A 22,652-nucleotide genomic window follows, 5' to 3' on the forward strand; every position below is an offset into this window, starting at 1 on the left:
CTATTCTGGGCCAGGGGAGGTAGCTCATGCCTGTGATCCCAGCACTTTGGCAGGCCAAGGCAGGCGGATCACCTGAGGTCAGGAGTTTGAGACCAGACTGGCCAACATGGCAAAACCCCGCCTCTACTAAAAAACACAAAAATTAGCCGGGTGTGGTGGTACACGCCTCTAGTCTCAGCTACCTGAGGAGGCTGAGGGAGGAGAATCGCTTGAACCTGGGAGGCAGAGGTTGTAAGCTGAGATCGTGCCATTGCACTCCAGCCTGGGTGACAGAGCGACTCCGTATCAAAAAAAAAAACCAAAAAACTATATATATATATATATATATATATGTATAATTTTTTTGAGATTCTCTCTCTCCATATATATATATATATATATATATATATATATATATAATTTTTTGGAGACTCTTTTTCTCCCTCCCTCTCTCTCTCTCTCTCTCTCTATATATATATATATATATATATTTTTTTTTTTTTTCTGGGCCAGTGTCTGGGGTCTTCATCATTATTATTATATGGTGTGCAATGAAATTAGAAAACTGCTGTCTTAGACCAGGTTAGAAACTCAAATATATGTAGGAATGAAGAAAGAGAACAATAAGAGCTGGGAGGGGAATTTGGCAAACTGGAAAGCTCACATCCTTCTGGAGGGAAGAGCCGCTGTTCAATTCCAGCTCACTGTTGCCACAAGGGAGGGTCAGCTCAGAGCTACCTGATCATCTGATTTTTAAACAGAAGCCAGAAATCCATGATTTTATGTAAAATATCCCAATTGCTTACTAAATCACCTGAGCAAACAAACAAAAACAGTGTTGCCAAAACAAAACATCTACATGGACTAGATTTAATCTACCCATGAACCAATTTCTGGGAGGTGGGGAATGGAAGTGGGGTCAACCTGTATCACATGTCCACCTCCCTTCTCATGGTTCCTTAAGTCACAATCGAAAGAAATCAGACAAAAGCTACAGGTGGGCGGGGTGCAGTGGCTCACACCTGTAATCCCAGCACTTTGGGAGGCCAAGGTGGGTGGATCATCTGAGATCAGGAGTTCGAGACTAGCCTGGCCAGCATGGTGAAACCTCCCTCTACTAAAAATACAAAAAATTAGTCGGGCATCATGGCAGGTGCCTGTAATCCCAGCTACTTGGGAGGCTGGGGGAGGAGAACCGGGAGGCTTGAACCAGGAGGCAGTTGCAGTGAGCCGAGGTCGCGCCATTGCACTCCCACCTGGGCAACAAGAGCAAGATTCCATCTCAGAAAAAAGAAAAAAAAGAAAAAAACCCACAAAAACAAAACAAAGAAAAACTTCAGGTGTCTGCTACAAGGCACAAATCAAAAAGAGTAATACCACTTGAGCTTCCTACTGTTTTTTTTTTTTCCTTGAGTCATGCATTATTTAGCTTGAAATTGGTTGATTTGAAAAAGAGCCCCTATACCTATTATAAGCAGATCTTCCCTTACCCATATAAGATTTCTGTAGCCTATTTCCAAGAAGGAGGCAGCCATTAATGAACCGTGTGTTCCCACCTCTGGGTCTTGCCAGCCATAGAGCAATTCTGCTCAAGGAGACCCTGGTTCACTTCTCGGTAATTCTGACTTCTCAGGGACCAGCTTTTGTTTATTTTCCTTCCTCCAAAGCATACATATTTCATCTGGCAGCTTTTCCACATCAGCAAAATCCGTCGTGCCAGCACCAGATTCCTCTTGTGCACAGGCTCCATCCTGATTAACTCTATTTATATAATTTATTTTGGTTGCCCGTTTCCCGTTTGGGAGATCGATACAAATTTAAATGAGAAGCAAGAGTATTTACAGCCTCTTCAAGCGTTGATCAAACACAGGCCAGGATGTGGATGTTCTGCCTTGGAGATGAGTCCCTCTGTGGGATCATCTTGGTATCATCTCACAAATGGAGAGAAATGGAGAAGGAGAAAAGGAAGCAGACAGAGGACGGAAAAAGGGAGGAAGGAAGAAAAGAAGGAAAGGATGGAGGGAGGAAGAAAGGAACGAGAAAAGAGAAGGCAAGAAAAAAAAAAGGAAAAGAAAAGAAGTGGCTAGACTAGTTTTCCAGCTTTCCAGCTCAGTTGGCAAATACCAAGCACTTTTAGCCTTCGGCTCAACTTTTATACACATATCTGCATGCTGAGACGTGTCTAGAAGTAAGTCACCAAAGTTTTTGCTTATATTAGTTCCCACGTAAAGCAGAAGATGCTGCCAGCTTATTTGTGCATGAGTTTTTAGCTGTCAATGCCTATTTCAAACAGCAGGCAGGAACTGACTGCATAAATCAAGCTCTGTGCGGATCTGCTGCCCTTCACCAGGTTGGTGTGTGATCCAGGATGTGATTTGATTTTTGGGCTTTCTCCTTAGCAGAGGCCAGCTCAACGGCCCAGCCTTCATGATCTGGACCAAATTGTGTGTATTTCAGTGGGTGGAGTAGCGCATCCTTTTGTTGAGCTGACACTGCCTCCTTTTCTTTAGTTCTCAGTTTGGACACTGCCTGCTATTTCTTTTTTTTTTTAAGAGGAGGAGGTGGCTGTAAAAAGTGTTTCTCCAAGAGACCCAAGTGGTCAAGGAGCGGAATGAGGAGCGAATCAGGAGGCCTTTGTCATGGTTTGACTCTGACTTTCTTAGAATGAACTCAGTCCTATTATTCTCTACTCAGAGCCAACTGTAGCATCTCCACCCATGGGGAAGGCTATGGTTTATTTAATCAACAGAACTGGTCCATTTGGCTCTCCATTGGGAGGAAAACATGGATCTGTACATCAATCAGATACAAAAATCAATTCTGAATAGATTAAATATGTAAATGTATACAAGAAATAGGAAAGCAAATAAGAGGCTCTATATATAAAGAGTTGTTTTTATATGGTCTTTGGTTGAACAGATCTTAAAGGACCAGGATGGGGGAAGACCTTCCTAATCTAGACAGAAAGTCCAGAAGCTATGAAATAAATGGTTCACAAACTGATTACAAACAGGTTGGGTGTGGTGGCTAACACCTGTAATTTTGGGAGGCTAAGACAGGCCGATAACTTGAGTCCAGGAGTTTGAGATCAGCCTGGCCAAAATGGTGAAACCCCTTCTCTACTAAAAATACAAAAATTAGCCAGGTGTGGTGGTGCACACCTATAGTCCCAGCTACTTGGGAGGCTGAGGTGAGAGGATCACCTGAGCCTGGGAGGTCAAGGCTGCAGTGAGCCAAGATCGTGCCACTACACTCCAGCCTGGCTGACAGAGTGACACCTTGTCTCAAAAAAAGAAAAAAAAGAAAAAAAGAAGTTAGGAAGAAAGAGAAAGAAAAGAAAAGGAAAGAAAGAAAAGAGGAAGGAAAGAAGGAAGGAAGAAAAAGAAAGAAGGAAAGAAAGAAAGAAAAGAAAAGAAAAGAGAAAAGAAAAAGAAAACTGATTACAAACAATGTATTTTAAGATCTGTTAGACTGGCTGGGCATGGTGGCTCACACCTGTAAGCCCAGCACTTTGGGAGGCTGAGACGGGTGGACAACCTGAGGTCAGGAGTTCGAGACCAGCCTGACCCACATGGAGAAACCCTGTCTCCATTAAAAATACAAAATTAACTGTGTGTGGTGGCGGGTGCCTGTAATCCCAGCTACTCAGGAGGCTAAGGCAGGAAAATCGCTTGAACCAGGGAGGCAGAGGTTGTGGTGAGCCAAGATCACACCATTGCACTCCAGCCTCTGCAACAAGAGAGAAACTAGGTCTCAAAAATAAATAAATAAATAAAAGAGAGCTGTTCGACCAAAGACCAAATAAAAACAAGAGACAATGACAGACTGGGATGGAACATCTGCAGTACATATGGTGCTCAAACTGTTAATATTCCTAATAACTAAAGGGCTCCTAAAAACTGAAGGAAGAAGATAACCCAGCTTAAAATTGGAGAAAATATATGACCCAGTAATACATTAATGGGAAGCCATGAAAACACTTACCCCAATCCACTGATGAGTGGAAAAATGGAAACTAAGGCACCTATATGGCACCATTTTTCTCCCATTAGTGTGGTAAAATGTTTAAAAAATTAATAATCTCCTGTGCTGGTGAGGATGTTGCAAGGGAAATGGCCGTGGTGCAGTCAAGAGTAGGCTAAGGTAAACATGCGGCACAGCATGACACAGTGGAATTGGAGTGCAGGCTCACAATCCCGTGCATTACATAATCACAGTTATGGAGCCATGTTATGGGTGGGCTCATCACCTGACTCTGAGCCACTTTTGTTCGTGAGGTGCATAAATACATCACTAACACTGTGAGAGGGGGGTCGCATAATAAAGCCATCTGTCACCTGCCTAAAGCTCCCTCCAACTCGAGTGGTCTTTCAACTACCCACCACCTGTCCACCAACTCCCCTTGATCTCAGCTTGGGTTGGAACCTGACGGATGTGGAGAAATGGCCATCACAACAACAAATGGCTGAAACTGCAAATTTATTTTGCAACATAATTAATGCAATATGTATTAAAATTCAAAAGATTCTTATCATTAAGCCAGCAATTCCCTTTTTTGAAGCAGGTACAGGAGAAATAAAAGCTATACAGAGGTTTATTTGTACAAGGACATGTATGCATATTGTAGCATTGTTTATGGTGCCCCCTTCCAAGGAGAGAAAAGGAAAGGAAAAGCAAGATGGAGCGGAGGCAGACTCAGAGAGAGAGAGAGAGAGAGAGAGAGACGGGGACAGAGAGAGACGGAGACAGAGACAGAGAAGAAAACTGGAGACATTCTCAACAAATATTTAGAATAAATTAAAAGCAATAAGCATTAATAAAATAGGATAAATATTTGAGATAACTGATGTGGTCATTTAGAGGAATAAGTCAGATCTATGTGTACTGTCATGGAAGAACAGCAATGATTTGATAGTAAGTAAAATGCAAAAAATAACCCACAATCGCAAAGCAATAACAAAAAGTACAGAGTAACAGACTTAGCTTAGCTTAGTTCATGGTACTGAGAATGAAGTTTCTAAGGCCAGCCTACTTGGATTCAATTCTCTCATTCAGTTGTTAGCTCTGCAAGCTAATTAACCTCTCTGTGTCTCGGTCTCCTCATCTGTCAACTGAGAAAATTACTGGGGCAATTAGATGAGTTCATCATGTAAAGTACTTAGAGCTGTGCCTGGTAAGCTTCATCATCATACTCTTACTATTGAAAGGGTGCTAATACAGCTGATAGCCTGCAGTTAGGCAACCTTGGGGCTCTAGTCATTGCCAGAACACTAAAGTATTTTCACACCAGCTGGGAAAGACTGTCCCCCACTATTCTGATTATTCTAGGCCCTTCCCTAGGTTCAACCCCTTACTCCAGGCATCCCCATGGTCTAGCAAATAAAGGTTTAATACCTTGGCTTCCCAGTGGTCTCCAGATTCCAACTCCAGCCTAAGGCTTAGACTCCCTGCCAATCTGGCTTTGAATTCTGCATATCACTTCTAACAACAGGGATGTATTACCTGTGTACATTTTTGAAAACAATCAATAAACTATAACAGGGAATATAATGCAAGCCTACATTTCTGCATCTTGGTGGCATTCACCAAAGCCAAGCCTGGCTTGTGTGATTTGCAAATGGCTGCCTTCTCCTCCTCCACCCTTCCCTCACAGAGGGTGATATTCAAATTACTCTCCACCTGAAGCTAGCGTGGTAAATAATTGAACCTCTAAAAGAATATAAAGGCTCAAAAAAAAAAACTCTTAAATATTACCTACACAGGGTGTCTTCCTCAAATTCACTGCTCAAAATCTCTTGAGCCCCAGAAGTCTTTTAGAATAATACCAGGAAATGAATACCCACCTGGTAATGCATTATAATTTCTAGGTCTGGCTGTGATGGAAGCCAAGTCCAGGTTTGTACAAGTTGGAAAAGAATAAAATGTCCCTGGTTACAAATAAACAGCTGTGCCAATAACAGACTTTAATGTACTATATCCCCAGAAGCCTGAGAGGAGAGAAATGAGCAGGACGATTAGATAATCGGTCTAAAAGGGCAAATCAAGCCCCTCTAAACTGGCTTTTTTTATAGGTGGGCTTGTAAAATAGGGGTGGGGAAACTTCTGCTTCAAAAGCAAGAACAATGAAAATGGAAGTTGCTATTTCAAGACTGAAAATATATGCTCAGGCTACAGAGGATACTCTCTCAGGGCCCATTTCACAGGTGAGGAAGCTGAGGTGCAGGGCAGTTAACTCTCTTGCCCACAGGTCTGAAAAGCAATAACATTTGTTGAGCAGGGTGTGAAAGCAGGTGCCTCTGTCACTACAGTTCACAGAAGTCTGTAAAATGAGACATATCTGTCTCGAGACATAGGGACACAGAAAGATGGTGAGAGAGATAGGTTTCTGACATGTTTTGTGATCAGATTCATTTGCCAGGGCCTCTGAATTAAAGATTAGACCAGTTTCATGGCTAGCTCATGTCAGGTCTGGATTCACCTAGGGCTGGCTGGTTGGTTTGTTGATTTTGCAGGGCTGAGTCCCTTCCCATCAACATACACACACACTCCTGCCTTGTTCAGGCCACCTTTACCTGCTCTTTGATGCTGCCTATGCAGCGAGTGAGTTAGAGGTGAAATTGCTGCTAACTACTAAGAGTCCCTGCCCCCTTGCAACTGACAACAGATGACACTGAAATGAAAGGGAGGAAGGGAAGACCTCATGAGTTCCTGGTGCTTGTGGAAGGAGGAGATGCATTATAATTATATTTATACAAGGCAGCGATTTTTCACCTCCTGAGTTCCTGGTGCTTGTGGAAGGAGGAGATGCATTATAATTATATTTATACAAGGCAGCGATTCTTCACCTCCTGAAATCGTTAGGCAATGTTTTGTTTATATGCTCCTATGTTCTGGGGGAGGATTTTCTGGGGAGAGCCTCCCTCAAATTCTCAAAGGGATCTGTGGCACCAAAGAGGTTAAAAGTCGATTGTCATGGGTGTATTAGTCTGTTTTCACGCTGCTGATAAAAACATGCTGGGTAATTTATGAAGAAAAAGAGGTTTAATGGACTCACAGTTCCACGTGGCTGGGGAGGTCTCACAATCACAGTGGAAGGCGAAAGGCACGTTTTACATGGCAGCAGCAAGAGAGAACAATGAGAGCCAAGCGAAAGGAGAAACCCCTTATGAAACCATCAGATCTCCTGAGACTTACTCACTACCACGAGAACAGCATGGGGGAAACTACTCCCATGATTCAATCATCTCCCCCTGGGTCCCTTCCACAACACGTGGGAATTATGGGAGCTAAATTCAAGATGAGGTTTGGGTGGGGACACAGAGCCAAACCACATCACATGGGGTCTGTAAATCAAATATGTCCAGGTAGTCATCCCCATTCAGTCCTTCTTTCATTCAACACATACTGAGCTCCTACTATGTGCACATCAGGGTCAGGTACAGTGTAATCACTGGTGAATCCTTCCTTCATGGACCTTATATTTTAGTTGGGGACACAGACATTAAAGAATTCATCTGGTGACTCATGGATATGATGGTGTTAGGCGCTTCAAAAAGCAAGGAGGAAGTGAAATGAGGACCTATTTCCTAGTACACTCTGGGTTAGGGAAGAGTTCCTTGATACAGTGATATTTAAGCTGAGCTCAGAAGCATGAGCAGTTAGTGGGGAGGGGAGGGTTGCTGGAGGAGTGTTCTAAACCCTGGGTGCCCAGGGGGATCTGCAGACCAGCAGCATCAGCAATGTCTGGGAACTCATTAGACGTGCAGATGCTCAAGCCCTGCCTCAGATGTAATATATATATATATTTTTTTTTTAGGTGGAGTCTCACTGCGTGTCACCCAGGCTGTAGTGCAGTGGTGCAATCCTGGCTCACTGCAGCCTCCACCTCCTGGGTTCAAGTGATTCTCCTGCCTCAGACTCCCGAGTAGCTGGGGTGACAGATGTGTGCCACCACGCCCAGCTAATTTTTGTATTTTTAGTAGAGACGGGGTTTCACCATGTTGGCCAGGCTGGTCTCAAACTCCTAACCTCAGGTGATCCACCCACCTCGGCCTCCCAAAGTGCTAGGATTACAGGCGTGAGCCACCACACCTGGCCTAAAATCTTAAAAATTTTAAAAAATACTTTCGACTTTTATTTTAGATTCAGGGAGAACATGTGCAGGTTTGTTACATAGGAATATATTGGATGATACTGAGATTTCTGGTATAAATTATTTCATCACCTAGGTAGTGACCATAGTACCCAATGGTTAGTTTTTCAACCCTTGCCCTCCTTCTCTCCCCTCTCTAGTAGCTCCCAGTGTCTACTGTTGCCATCTTTATGTCCATGTGTACCCAATTTTTAGCTCCCACTTACAAGTGAGAACATGTAGTGTTTGGTTTTCTGTCCCTGCATTAATTGGCTTAGGATAATGGCCTCCAGCTATATCCATGTTGCTGCAAAAGATATTTCATTCTTCTTTATGACTATGTAGTATTCCATGGTGTATATGTACATGGTGCATATGTACACCACGGTGTATATGTACATATATGGTGTATATGTACATATATGGTGTATATGTACCATATGCATGGTGTATATATACTATATACTATGTAGTATTCCATGGTGTATATGTACCATATTTTATTTATCCAGTCCCCTGTTGAAGGGCACCTACGTAGATTCTACATCTTTGCTATTATGTATAGTGCTGCTATGAACATGGAAATGCATGTGTCTTTTCTGTAGAACGATTTATATTCCTTTGAGTATATAACTAGTAGTGGGATTGCTGGGTCAAATGGTAGTTCTATTTTAAGTTCTTTGAGCAATCTTCAAACTGCTTTCCATGGTGGCTGAATTGATTTACGTTCCCACCAACAGTGTACAAGCATTCCCTTTTCTCTGCAGCCTCGCCACCATTTGCTGTTTTTTCACTTTTTAATAATAGCCTTTCTGACTAGTGTGAGATGGCATCTCATTGTGGTTTTGATTTGCCCTTTCCTAATGAAGAGTCCTAATTTTTAACAAGATCCCTAGGTGATTGATATTTGCACTGGGGGCTGAGAATTGTTCCTCTGAAGAGAGGCAGGAGTATTTGAGGAACTGTAGGAAAACTGGTACTCCTGAAACTCAGAAAGAGGAGGAGGTGGGGGAGATGAGGCTGGAGAGGCAAGAGCAGAGACATCAGATTCTTGTAGCCATGTTAAGAATAAAAGAAATATTTGAGGGCAAGTGAATGATTATGCTTTTGGCAAGAACTTTTTTTTAATTAAATTAAATTTTTTAAGTTCCAGGGTGCATGCATGTACAGGATGTGCAGGTTTGTTACCTAGGTAAACATGTGCCATGGTGGTTTGTTGCACCTATCAACCCATCAGCTAGGTATTAGGCCCAGCATGCATTAGCTCTTTTTCCTAATGCTCTCCCTCTCCCACCTCCACCCTCCCCCAACAGGCCCCAGTGTACGTTACTCCTCTCCCTGTGTCCATGTGTTCTCATTGTTCAGCTCCTACTTATAAGTGAGAACATGCAGTGTTTGGTTTTCTGTTCCTCCATTAGTTTGTTGAGGATAATGGCTTCCAGCTTCATCCATGTTCCTGCAAGGGACATGATATCATTCCTTTTTATGGTTGCATCATAGTATTCCATGGTGTATATGTACCACATTTTCTTTATCCAGTCTATCACGGATGGGCATTTTGGTTGATTCCATGTCTTTCAGCAAGAACTTTTAAAACTCTAATTTGGTAGCTTGGGCTATGGGGTTTATATGTAGAATGACTGAGGGAACCAGCTTTTGTTTGTGGTCGCCTATCCCTCCTTCTGCCCATTCCACACTTCATCTCTGTTTTCTCATCTGTAAAATGGGGATAACAAGTCCTCTCTTGCGCAGTCCTTGGGCTGGTTGAATAGATTGTTCCCTATAATGCACATATGTCAGGTCCAGTGCATAAGAAGTATTTAACAAATGAGTTTACTTCTCATTGTTTCAAGAAATATTTGTTCCAATTATTTATTCTAAGCCCTGAAATAGGAGCTGGAGATGTTACACTGAACAAGATGTGACAGCCTCAGGGAGCCCAAAATCACTCTGGGGAAACTAGGACTCAAACAGATGATATGATAGATACAATAACAGGCAAAGTACAGGTGCCAGTAAGAATGTACCAAAGGTGGGTAACAGAATCCAGGGAGCCTGTCCAATGCTTCACAGAGGAAAGGATATCTAGGCTGATGCCAAAGAATGAGTTGAAATTAGCCAGACAAAGAAAAGGAAGGTCTGCACATGGCAGATCCTACTTGACATCTACAACATCCAGAAGCAACAAGGGATAGCTATCTAGAATATACAAAGAACTCCTCTAAATTAGGAAGAAAACAGAGTAAACCCAATGGAAAGATACAAAAAAAATCATCATCAGATGATTCAGATATGGAGAAACCTAAATGGCTCTATGACCTATGAAGAGATGCTCAACCTCTTTAATAACCAGAGAAAAGCAAATTATAACAAGGCACTACTTCCTACCCATCAGAATGACAAAACAGTAGAAAGATGGCAAATGCCAAGAAGCATGAAGCTGTAAGCTCTCCTTTCTTACTGGTGCGAATGTAAACTGGCAACACCATTTGGAAAAGTTATCTGGTGAGTCTTGGTCAACATAAGTATGTGTGTGCCTTACTGCCTATTAATCTCTCTCCTAGGTATATACCCTAGGGGAATGCTCACATACTCATAAAAGGATGAATTTAAGGCATCAACTTTCTTTGTAGCATCAAGAAGTTGCAGGCGACTCAGGTGTCCATCATTAGGGGATTGGCTAAGTAAAGTGTGACAGATGCACATTATAGAAAATCAAACAGCACAAGGAAGTCACAAGCAATTTTATAGAAAGCAAATTATACAGAAAGCAATTTGGATAGATCGTCAAACAATGCGGAATGAAGAAAGCCTCAGAATGGGGTTTCCAACACAGTGCTATTTATGTTAATTAAAAACACTCACCATCAAAGTAACTCTGCATATTTTATAATATTTACAAACACATGTCTAACACATGAGAAAGGGTTCCCCTAGGGGAAGAGAAATGAAATGGGGACTAGGTATATAGAGGAAGAAATAAATGAATAGTAAAACAAGACAATAATTGACCATATATGATGATGCACCATAGGCTAGGAAATTTGACTAGCTCAACTTATGCTCCTGAGATCCAATAAATAAACAAACTATCAATTAAAATGGAAGTGTTTCAGGCAAAGGGAATAATGTGCGATTTGCAGAAGTAATGGAGGACATGATACATTCTGGAATGGAGAGAGATCAGTAGAATTGGGACAAATAACATAAGGCAGGAAGTGTTAAGGAAAGACCAGACATGAAGAACCCTAAAGCTATACTAAATAATCAGGATTCAGCCCAAGGGCAATAGGGAGCCATTGTAGTGACATGATTGTGTTTTTAATCTTGCTCCAAGCTCCAACAATGAGAAAATAAGCCATTCCGCTGAGTCAGAAGCGCATGACATTTCTCAGTATTCATGTGGCATATTTATCAAGTATTAATGAAATAAGCCTTGAGCATCTTAGCACCCAACTCATGAACCTCATTTTTCCCCCCTTTTATACCAATTATGAGATAGTCATCGACACTTTCACCAATAACCAGGCAACGTACAGAACCACATTTACTATTTGACCTTGGGCAAAGTCATCTGAACTCCAAATATGAGTTGCCTTAATTTCTTTATCAGTAACAAGACCACAAGCATTTCCTATATCCAGTAGCCACTGGAATCAAACAGAAAGTGATTTTACATCTTCAAAATAACCTTATGAGATAGATAGTGTTCACATTTTATAGGAAGAAGAAACCAATATGGAGACAGAGATGTTAAGTAATTTGCCTAAGGTCATTAACCATTAATAGATGCAGAAGCAGGCATTTCTGTTTATAGACTGTTTAAGAGTCTATTCTGCGAACCACACCTCATGGTACCACCCTTAGACGGTAGTGCTTCCTTCAAAGTTTGTAGCATTGGAAGACCTTCTGCAAACAGTGTGTTTGGCAACACTGGAGCCTAGAAATCAATCTCAAATGAATGGCCTCTGAGCTACTTTGGGACTGTATACGTGTTTTCTTTAACCCAAGTAATTTTCTTTTTTAAATTCTGTATAATAGCCTATATTTTGAAATCTGAAGATTTTACGTAGAAATCCAAAATTTTGGTTTCTTGTGAAAAGTTGGGAAATTTGCCAAGACTGGGCTCCCATTCCCTTTCAGAAAAATCCACTGGAGCTGAGTAGCAGCTACACATTTAGAGAGGGCATATGCTCTCCAATTTTCCACAGTCCCCACCCCTCCCTCATACACTAAGCTCATTTCTCTCATTCCCATTAACTGCCTAGGCCTAATGGACTTCAGTGTTATGACCTCTGTTGTAGGCAATAAATAGTCTAATCACCGAGAGGATGGGACAAGCCAAGGTTTTAAAAATCCAAAGCTTGATCTATCTCAGAATGAAAATGAAAATTAAAATCTTTCTGGAGATTTATCTTCCTGGTCTCAATTCTCATTGGTCTTTTCCCCCTTTGACCTTTAATTTCATTTATTATGAAACAGCCAAGTGGCACAACAGAAAATACCATCAAAATGTGAGCACTGGGCTTGTTCCTTCAGAAGCTGAATGTTAGGCCTGGCTTTTCCAATAACTCCCTATTCATTCAAATCTAATTACAAAATGATTTTTAATCATTGTGGAATAAATTCACTCTTCACATCTAGAAATGTTAAAGCCCTAATTTAACAGCAACAACCAAAAAAAAAAAAAAAACCCTCTAATGGATTTGCACTAAGAAGCAGAACATGGCCTGTGTTGTCAGATGTTCAATAATTTAACTGCAAACGAAGTGTGTAAAATACAATATTTGTGTCATAAACCACCCAGCTTGTCACATAATAGATTTTTGAAGAGTCATGTTTCACGGCACTGAGCAATGTTATGTTGGAATGGTGGAGTAGCCAAATTGAGGTTTAAAGGTTCCATTTGCTTATGCAGAAAGTGATTGAGTCTCACTTCACCCAGTGACAGGAAGCATGGAAATACAGTGTCTCTGGATCTTACCATTTCAAAGCAGTGGCTGGAATTCATCCTTCCAGCTAGATAACGTAACTCATGTTCAACCTTCCCTATGTTACAAGATGTATTTTGGATTACCTTACAAGTCTAGTGGGATATTGTGGTTCCTTTGCTATCACAGGCCATGGTAGGCAGAACAATGTCCTCCCCACCATCCCATCTTAAAGATGTCCATGTTTGAATCCCTAGGACCTGAAAATACATTGGGTGGCCTGGAAAAGGGGGAATTAAAGTTGCAGATAAAATTAAATTGCTAATCAGCTGACCTGAAAACAGAGATTATTCAGATGGGTCTGATGTAATCACAAGGATCCTTAAAAGTAGAAGGAGGAGACAGAAAAGGCAAGTCAGATGGAGATGAGATTATGGCAGGTCAGGGTGATGCAATGTGCAAAGAACTTTACTTTCCATTTCTGGAAGGAGCACTGACTTTCCATTGCTGGAAGGAGGATGGGTCCACAAGCCAAAGAATGCTGGTGCCCTCTAGAAGCTGGAGAAGGCCAGGAAACATTATTCCCTAGAACCTCCAGAAGTGCAGCAGCCCTGTCAACACCTTGCCTTTAGCCTAGTAAGATTTTTACTGGACTTCTAAGCTTCATGACTGTCAGGCTAATACATTTGTGTTGCTTGAGCCACTTAGGTGGAGGTAACTAGCTGCAGCAGCAATAGAAAACTAATACATTGATACCAAAGCCATATCTGTGGGAAAATAACAGAGGAATTAGAACACTGCCTTCTTTTGCTCAAAATTAGTAGACTAAGATACAAACAAATGATGTTACTATATTTCTTCAATTTTACTATGCATATTCGTTTTTCAAATTATAACATTTCTCACATTAGGATTTATCTCACAATTGAAGAATACATTGAATAGAGTGCTCTTCCCCAAGTCCTTTCAGCAAAATTGAAAGCTGTCACTAAATAGACTGTACGTTGTACAATCTTGAGTACCCCAAAATGACACAAAAAGTATTCATCTTAAGGAGTGAGCAGGTGAAATTCAATTCAACAAGCATTGATTATCTTGTTAGTACCAAGCACGCTGCTAAACACTGAGGTAGGCCAGACATTGTTGTTTTTGTGACTTTCACAGGCAAATGGAACAATGACCTATACATGATAAATTAAAACAAAAACTCAGACTGATGCTATGATTAATTCTCCAAATGCAAAATGCTGTGAGGTCAGGGCCTGTGCCTGCCTAGTTCATTTCCAAGTCCCCTGTATCTAGCATAGACATGGCCTAGCACAGGGTAGGTATTCCTTTGAATGATTGTCTAAGTGCTTTACATGCTTTATCTTATTTCCTACCAGGTGGATTATATGGTGTCTTCATTTTACAACTGAGGGAACTAAGTTTAGAAAGAGTAATTCATTTCCCCAAAGTCACACAGCTACTAGCAGCTTAGACCAGGGCTTCTCAGCATCGGCATCATTGATATTTGAGCTGGATCATTCTTTGCTGGGGGCAAGGGGCCACCCTGTGCATTGTAGGATGTTTGGCAGCATCCCCTGGCCTTTAGTCACCGGATGCCAGTAACACACTCTACTCCACTTGGAACAGTCAAAAATGTCTTCAGATGTTGCTGAATGTCCCTGAGGGGAAAAGGGCAAAATTGCCCCCAGTTGAAAACCACTGGCTTAAGCAAATGGGCATCAACATTCTAAGTATGTGTGCTTTTAAAATACGTCCACAAAATCTCTGATACTCTCCTTTTATAGAGTTGGAGCCCAATTCCTACCCTATTGAGTATTGAGGGAACTTAGTGACTTGCTTCTAACTAATGGAATATGGCAGACACAAAAGGTACACACACGATTAGGCCATAGAAGGCATTTTGGCCTTCTCTTTGTCCTCTCTCTTGAATTGCTGGTTCTAGGGGAAGTTAACTCCCACATCATGAGAATATATAAACAGACCTAAAACTCTACATGGTGAGGAACTGAGGCCTCTTGCCTACAGCCAGTGAGGAGCCAAGCTACACAATCTGTTGCTACGGAGTAAACTGTCATGGGAGAAGTGCCTCCAGTCTTGGTCCCCAGTTGAACCTTCAGATAAGTGACATCCCCAGCTGGCTGATGTCTTAACTGCAATCTCATGTGAAACCCAGAGCCACAGCCACCCAGCTAAACCACTCTTGGATTCCTGATGCTCGGAAACTGAGTGAGATAATAAATATTTGTGTTTTAAGCTGCTGAGCTTTGGGGCATGTGTAACGCAGCAATAGATCACAAAGACAAAAATGAATGACCTACTGAGGGAAAAAGTAAATGGTCCAGAATGACTGGTGTGTGGGGTGCATGGCAGAGGAGGGTGCATGGGCTCGAGGATACAAACAGAGGCAGAGCTGAAGGATCTGAGTGCTTTGTATATATCAGGGAAAAATGGGGAATCAGAACTTTGAGGCTGGGCATGGTGGCTCACACCTGTAATCCCAGCACTTTGTGAGGCCGAGGCAGGCGGATCACCTGAGGTCAGGAGTTCGAGACCAGGATGGCCAACATGGCAAAACCCCCGCATCTACTAAAAATGCAAAAATTAGCTGGGTGTCGTGGTGTGCACCTGTAATCCCAAGCTACTTGGGAGGCTGAGGCCAGAGAATAGATTGAACCTGGGAGGCGTAGGTTGCAGCAAGCCGAGATTGCACCACTGCACTCTAGCCTGGGCGACAGAGCGAGACTCCGTCTCAAAAAAAAAAAAAAAACCCTTTGAGGATTATGTAGCACAGAAGTTGGCAAGCTATAGTCCAGTGGCTCAATCCAGCTCTTTTTGTAACACCCTTGCGTGAACGGTTTTACATTTTTAAACATTTTCCATATATTTTCCCCAAAACAAGGGAAACAGGAAAGGCCAAGAAGGGCCAGTTTGCAAAGGGACTTGAATGCAGGCTCAGGAGTCTGAAGTTCTTTCTAGAGACCCCTGGGGCCATAAAAGAGCAACAGGACTTGTGCATTTTTCATTTCTTAAAAACACAAATCTGAGCACATCATTCTTGTGTTTGTTTCCCAATGGCTTCCCGTTGTTTTAAGCATAAAGAATGAACACTAAGAAAAGGAGAAATGACCTTTCATTTTCTTCCTGCTGCCTAGCTGGTCAGCCTAATTTTCTGCCATTGCTCCAGTATTGTGCCCAACACACACACACACACACACACACACACACTCACACACGTAGATGCATTCCCTCCGAACAGTCCTTCTATCCCAGACATTTTTAGTTCTCTTACATACCGGGTTCTACTGGGACTTTGTCTTTGTCCCAAATACCTCTCCCCATCCCTGCCTTTTGGGCTACCTATACTAATTGCCCCTTTTTTGAAAGTCTTCCTGCTTGGGCATGGTGGCTCACGCCTGTAATTCCAGCACTCTGGGATGCTGAGGTGGGCAGATCACCTGAGGTCAAGAGTTCGAGACCAGCCTGGCAAACATGGTGAAACCCTGTCTGTATTAAAATACAAAAATCAGCTAGGTGTGGTGGCATGCACCCATAATCCCAGCAACTTGGGAGGCTGAGGCAGGAGAATTGCTGGAACCCGGGAGGCAGAAGTTGCAGTGAGCTGAGATTGTGCCACTGCACTGCAGCCTGAGTGACAGAGTGAGAATCTGTCTCAAAAAAAAAAAAAATCTTCCTATCCTTCTCAGTCTAGGGAGGTATCGCTCCCATACATTCCCATTTTAGTCTGAGTAGATGTTTATCTCCACACTCATGAGACTGTTTTGTATTTGTCCATTTATGCAATTTTTCTCCCTATCTAGATGAGAGCTCCATTTATTAGCTGCATATTTTATCTCTGAAAATGGTAAATGTCTAATAAACTTTTGTTGAACAAATGAATAAAGAAATGATAACTGAGTTGCCGCTGAGAGCTGTGTCTAAAGAAATCCAGACTTCTGTGTAGTTTGGTAGCTGGGTGATTTGTCTTGGAAGGTTTCTGAAGAAAAATAAGTCCAGCATTAAGACGCCTTATCTTACCCGATGTAGGTACATACCTTGTAGTGCAGCTGGACATAAACACGGATATAGCAGTAACGGGTTTCATTCTCTTCCACAAATCACCGGACCAGTTCCCCTCAGAACAGACCAAGAGGCATTACCATTACTCTGAAACATGACCTCATTTCACTGACTCATGGGCAGAAACCCTGAGATGCTGGTCCCTTTCCACCAGTGTCCCTAATCTTCCCTCATATGACAGGAAAAACAATAGCTATCCATAACCCTGATCATTTTCAAGCAAGTTTGCCTCTGTTAACCATTGAGAACCCCTGAAGAGCTTGTTGTGGCATCTGTCTGTTTTTGTGAACTGGGTTGGGCTCAAGGATACTAACTGGAGCACAGCTGAAGGATCTGAGTGCTTTGCATATATCAGGGCAAAATGGGGAGTCAGAACTTTGAGGATTATGTAGGACTGATGTAGGCAAGCTATATCCACTGGCTCAATCCAGCTCTTTTTGTAACACCCCTGAACTATGAAAAATTTTTGCATTTTAAAAAAATTATTACATTTTAGATGGTCATATGAGTATATATATCATTTCCTTTTTTTTTTTTTTTTTTTTTTTTTTGAGATAAGGTCGTGCTCTGTCACCCGGGCTGGAGCGCAGTGGCATGATCTCAGCTCACTGCAACCTCTACCTCCCGGGTTCAAGCGATTCCCCTGCCTCTGCCTCCCGAGTAGCTGGGACTACAGGCATGCACTACCATGCCTGGCTAATTTTCTGTATTTTTAGTAGAGATAGGGTTTCACCATGTTGGCCAGGCTTGTCTTGAACTCCTGACCTCAGGTGATCGACCAGCCTTGGCCTCCCAAAGTGCTGGGATTACAGGCATGAGCCACTGCACCAGGCCTGGGTACCTATCTAATTTCTTAAATTTTAGCTCTTGGCTTGCAAAGGCTAAAGTATTTATCATGTATGGCCATATAAGAAAAGTTGGCTGATCCTTTAGGTAGAAGGAAAGACAAAGAAGCCCTCAGAGTTGGAATTTGGAGAACAGACATGACTAACATGGATTTTTTTTTTTTTCTAAGATAGGGTCTTGCGCAGTCACCCACGCTGGAGTGCAATGGTGAGATCTTGGCTCACTGCAGCCACAACCTCCTGAGCTCAAGCAATTCTCCCGCCTTAGCCTCCTATGTAGCTAGGACCACAGGCATACACTGCCACACTCAGCTATTTTTTTTTTTTTTTTTTTTTTTTTTTGAGATGGAGTCTTGCTCTGTCACCCAGGCTAGAGTGCAGTGGCACAATCTCGGCTCCTGCAACCTCTGCCTCCTGGGTTTAAGCAATTCTCCTGCCTCAGCCTCCCGAGTAGCTGGGATTACAGGCGCCTATCACCATGCCTGGCTAATTTTTGTAGAGACAGGGTTTCACCATGTTGGCCAGGCTGGTCTTGAACTCCTGACGTCTGGTGATCTGCCTGCCTCAGCCTCCCAAAGTGCTGGGATTACAGGCATGAGCCACCACACCCGGCCTATTTTTTATATTTTTTTGGTAGAGACAGGGGTCTCACTTTGTTGCCCACATTTGTCTTGAACCCCTGGGCTCAAGTCATCCACCTGCCTCAGCCTCCCAAAGTACTGAGATTACGGGTGTGAGCTGCCATGCCCCGCCTAGCATAGATTTTAAGTTGCTTACAATGGAGTGTACCCTGTAACACATCTCCTCAGTATCCCCCAGAGAACCTGTGTTATGTGCATTGGCCTTGAAGGCTTGTGAGTCAGGGATTCTTTGGTGGAACTCAGCATATGTGTCTGAAAAGACAGAGCATGTAGAAGAAGAGGCTCGTGAACAAGGAAGCAGCTGTCACCTGGTCACTTACAGCCAGTCAGTTGATTGTCTTCTGGGTCTCAGATCAGGTTTGCAAAGGAACAACACGGACCTATCCTCCTTCTCCTCTTCCGCCAGCCTAAATGGACTCCAGCCAGCTGGGTGTCACTGCTGCCATCCTTAGAGAGGGCTTTTCCCACCTTCACATAATCAGGAGGCTCCTTTCTTCCCGCAGGAGCCCATCAGTCGAAGTGCACGGCTGCTTCTCGCAGAGAGCCTTCTTACCCATCAAGGGAAGATAATGCTCTGTGATCATTTTGGTTTTTCCAGGCTTCATGTTCTCTCTCTCCTTTCTGCCCCAGTGGAAAACGTAGGGCTGCTATTTTAAGACATCCTTTAGTACCAAAATACCACTTTGAGACACTCATGTCTTTCTTTTCAATAATCTCTTTTAAGGTATAAAGAACTTACCAGGAGGGGCACGTGGTGGCTGCCTATGGGAAGCAAGCTAAACGGCTGCTCAGAGACCTTTCTGGTATTCCTGCTGTGCCAGGACGTCAGTACTTTCCAACTCATGATTCTGAGGCTGGTGGATCTTCCTTGTCTTCTTCCATCTCTCATCTTCAATGTCCTAGGCTGGGGACTAAGGGAAGGCATAATGGGGAGCCCAGGCTTCATGCAGATGGAACACCAGCATGAGAAAGGAAAGGCAGATACTGGCCATGTGGACAAGAAAGCAAGACAGAAGAACAGTCAGTGAAAATACCTTTCCCTACCCTGACCAATACCATGGAGTCTATAGCTGAAGGTAGCATTAGGGGTGGGTGTCTAGCAATATCATACAAACTAACAGACATTTGGGTGAATAAATCATGAGCAGAGTCCCCCATAATCTGCCTTTCTAACGATAATTAGTATTTACTGAGTGCTATATGTCAGGTCCAGTTTTAATCCGTTTACAAGATTCAGTTCATTTGCTGCTGGCAACGATACTATAGCATAAGAACCATTGTTACCCTGTATTTATGAAGAGGAAATCAGAGCTCAGAGAGGGTGAGCCACTTGCCCACTATCACACAGCTCATGAGTGGTAGAGCTGGGACTCAGACCCAAGCCTGACCCCAGAACCTGAGCTCATAACCTCTCCTTGGAGGGGTTCTTCCAAGGAGTTTGCCTCCAATAAACTGTGTCCCATGCCAGCCAGGCACCAGCATATGCTTTGGAGAAACCAACTCCCATAGACATCTGTCTAGATGGTGCTGATATTATAAATGGTACTATGAAAAAATAAGGATATAGCTTATAAATCAGGCAAAGGGAAGTTATGATTCTTCTGGACACCCTTATCTATCTCCCTATAATTGCCTGTATATGAAATGCCTGCATGAGGTTATCAGAGTACTCCCTGAGTCGCCTGTGAAGGTAAGATTGCAATTTTAGCGACCCTTGTTACACAAACCAAAGCAATCTGTTCTATTTTGACACTATGACACTCCTGGCTTGCAAAAGGGATGGAGGCACGGATGGGCAGGCATTTGTCCACATTCTTGTTCCAAACGAAAGTAAGAAGGGTTAACTGTGAGGCATGCTTACTGCAAATGACAGCTCTGGCTTCTAACTATACTAAGCAGTGGCCACCAATCTTGGGGATACTTAAGAGAAAACCACAGCTCCATTTCTTTAACCCATCTTTAACCTTTAGTTCTAGAAATCCTAATTAAAAATCAATTCCATTTTTTTTTTGTAGTAAATCTGACAGTAATTCTATCTCTAATGGCAGTGGAAAGATAAATAGTATGTCAGGTAAACTCAGCAGGAAAATGACATTTTCATTAGCAATTTACTGGGTAGGAAATTCCCGCCATGATAAAGCATTCCTGAACAATACTAGGTAACCATTCCCCTAGGGCAGCTGCTAATTAATGGGGGAACACCAGTGGGATTAAATGTCTTCTACCCAAATGATTTGAATCGTCACAGCAGTTATTTTGAATGTACCTGCACCGAGAAAATAAGTCGGGCCCCCAAAACAATAAACAAAGTGACATAACAAGATGATTGCAGCCTATTGCAGTCCAGAAAAATCTAATCTGGTCTCCTAACAGCATTGCAATCTTTATTGTGACTGTATGGGCCCCAATTCATCAGCCCATTTCGGCAAGCTATCCCCACCAATAATCATTCACTTTCAGGGTAGCCTCTGAACAGGTATTGACTTTAGAGACTAGCAATTCATCCCGGGTCCTCTATCCCTCCATCGAGATTCTTCGGCAGTCTTTGAAGCAGACTTGGAAAGAAAAATTTGGTCCTCATGTGCTAGACCCCCAGAGAGCCTCCAGGGATAAAGAAAAAAGAAGACAAGCAAAATTCTCCATTCAAAAGGAGAGTAAAATCCTGGCATCATATTTTGTCCCAGCTAAACCTCGATAATGTTCCCAGTGATCAGTCAAATCAAGGTAGAATCATGAAGTATTAGTAAGAAAAGGGATGTAGGGGTAGAGTATTTACATTTACAGAGGGGCTACTATATGCCCAGGGCTCCAAATAACTTTCTAATTAAAACTTACATCAAGCCCATTGCAACGTAGGTATAATTATTAGCTTTCCTTTCAGATAATGAAACTGAGCAACACCCGGGCTGAATGGTGGGGAGGACTGAATGGTGGTGATGGCCAAGAGCAAAGCGAAACAGCATTTCCAACAGGAAGGATGTGGACAGGATTATAGACCCTGGTCAGAGCACCGTGATGAGGAATCCTACTTGGCTTGGGGTGCTGATGTCCACAGACCGATAGGGGAGAGACTTTATGCTGTGTATCTCAGATAAGGCAAAGGGAAGATGTAATTAGATTTTACTATGGAGTCATAATTTCAGCCCACAGAAAACAATAAAAGTGTCAAGAGGGCCGGGCACGGTGGCTCATGCCTGTAATCCCAGCACTTTGGGAGGCCGAGGCACGTGGATCACGAGGTCAGGAGTTAGAGACCAGCCTGGCCAACAAAGTGAAACTCTGTCTCTACTAAAAATACAAAAATTAGCCAGGTGTGGTGGCATGCGCATGTAGTCCCAGCTACTCGGGAAGCTGAGGTGGGATAATTGCTTGAACCCAGGAGGTGGAGATTGCAGGGAGCCGAGACCATGCCATTGCACTCCAGCCTGGGTGACAGAGTGAGACTCCGTCACCAAAAAAAAAAAAAAAAAGCGTCTGAACACAGCTCTCCCTTTTGCAGGAATGGTTACCTAATATTCTCTTCCCACCAGGGGCTTGGCTGGAGCTCTGAAGCTGAAGTGGATGCCACTCCGTATGATTTCCATCTGTACTTATTAATGGTGAATAGGAGTCAGTTATGTAACTGGCATGTTCATCACTTCATATGCTGGGCCCCACAACCCATTTCTGAAAGGGCTTCCATAGAGCCTGCTGAGTGTATAATGAGCCTTTGGTTCTACTTCTTGCCCATAGGTTGGGCCAAGGATAGAAACAAAATTGAAATCTGAGTTGGGAGAACCAAGGTATCACTTGGGGATGCAGAATATGGTCCAGGAGCTCCACACAGTTGCTGTTGGGCCCTTGACTGAGAAACCGGACAATTCTGAGGCTTGCCCAGCTCAACCGGACATGGCCGATATGCAGAGAGAGAGAGGAAAGAAGCAGACGTGCATGCAGAAAGGCAGAAGGAGACATACCCCTAAGATGGCCATGTGCTCCTGGCCTCTGAATTCCCAATTCCAGGCTCCTGGGAGATGTGGCTGAAATTCCTGCCCCTGAA

The sequence above is a fragment of the Pan troglodytes genome, chromosome 18 (assembly GCF_028858775.2).
Source record: "Pan troglodytes isolate AG18354 chromosome 18, NHGRI_mPanTro3-v2.0_pri, whole genome shotgun sequence".
Taxonomy (NCBI): Eukaryota; Metazoa; Chordata; class Mammalia; order Primates; family Hominidae; genus Pan; species Pan troglodytes.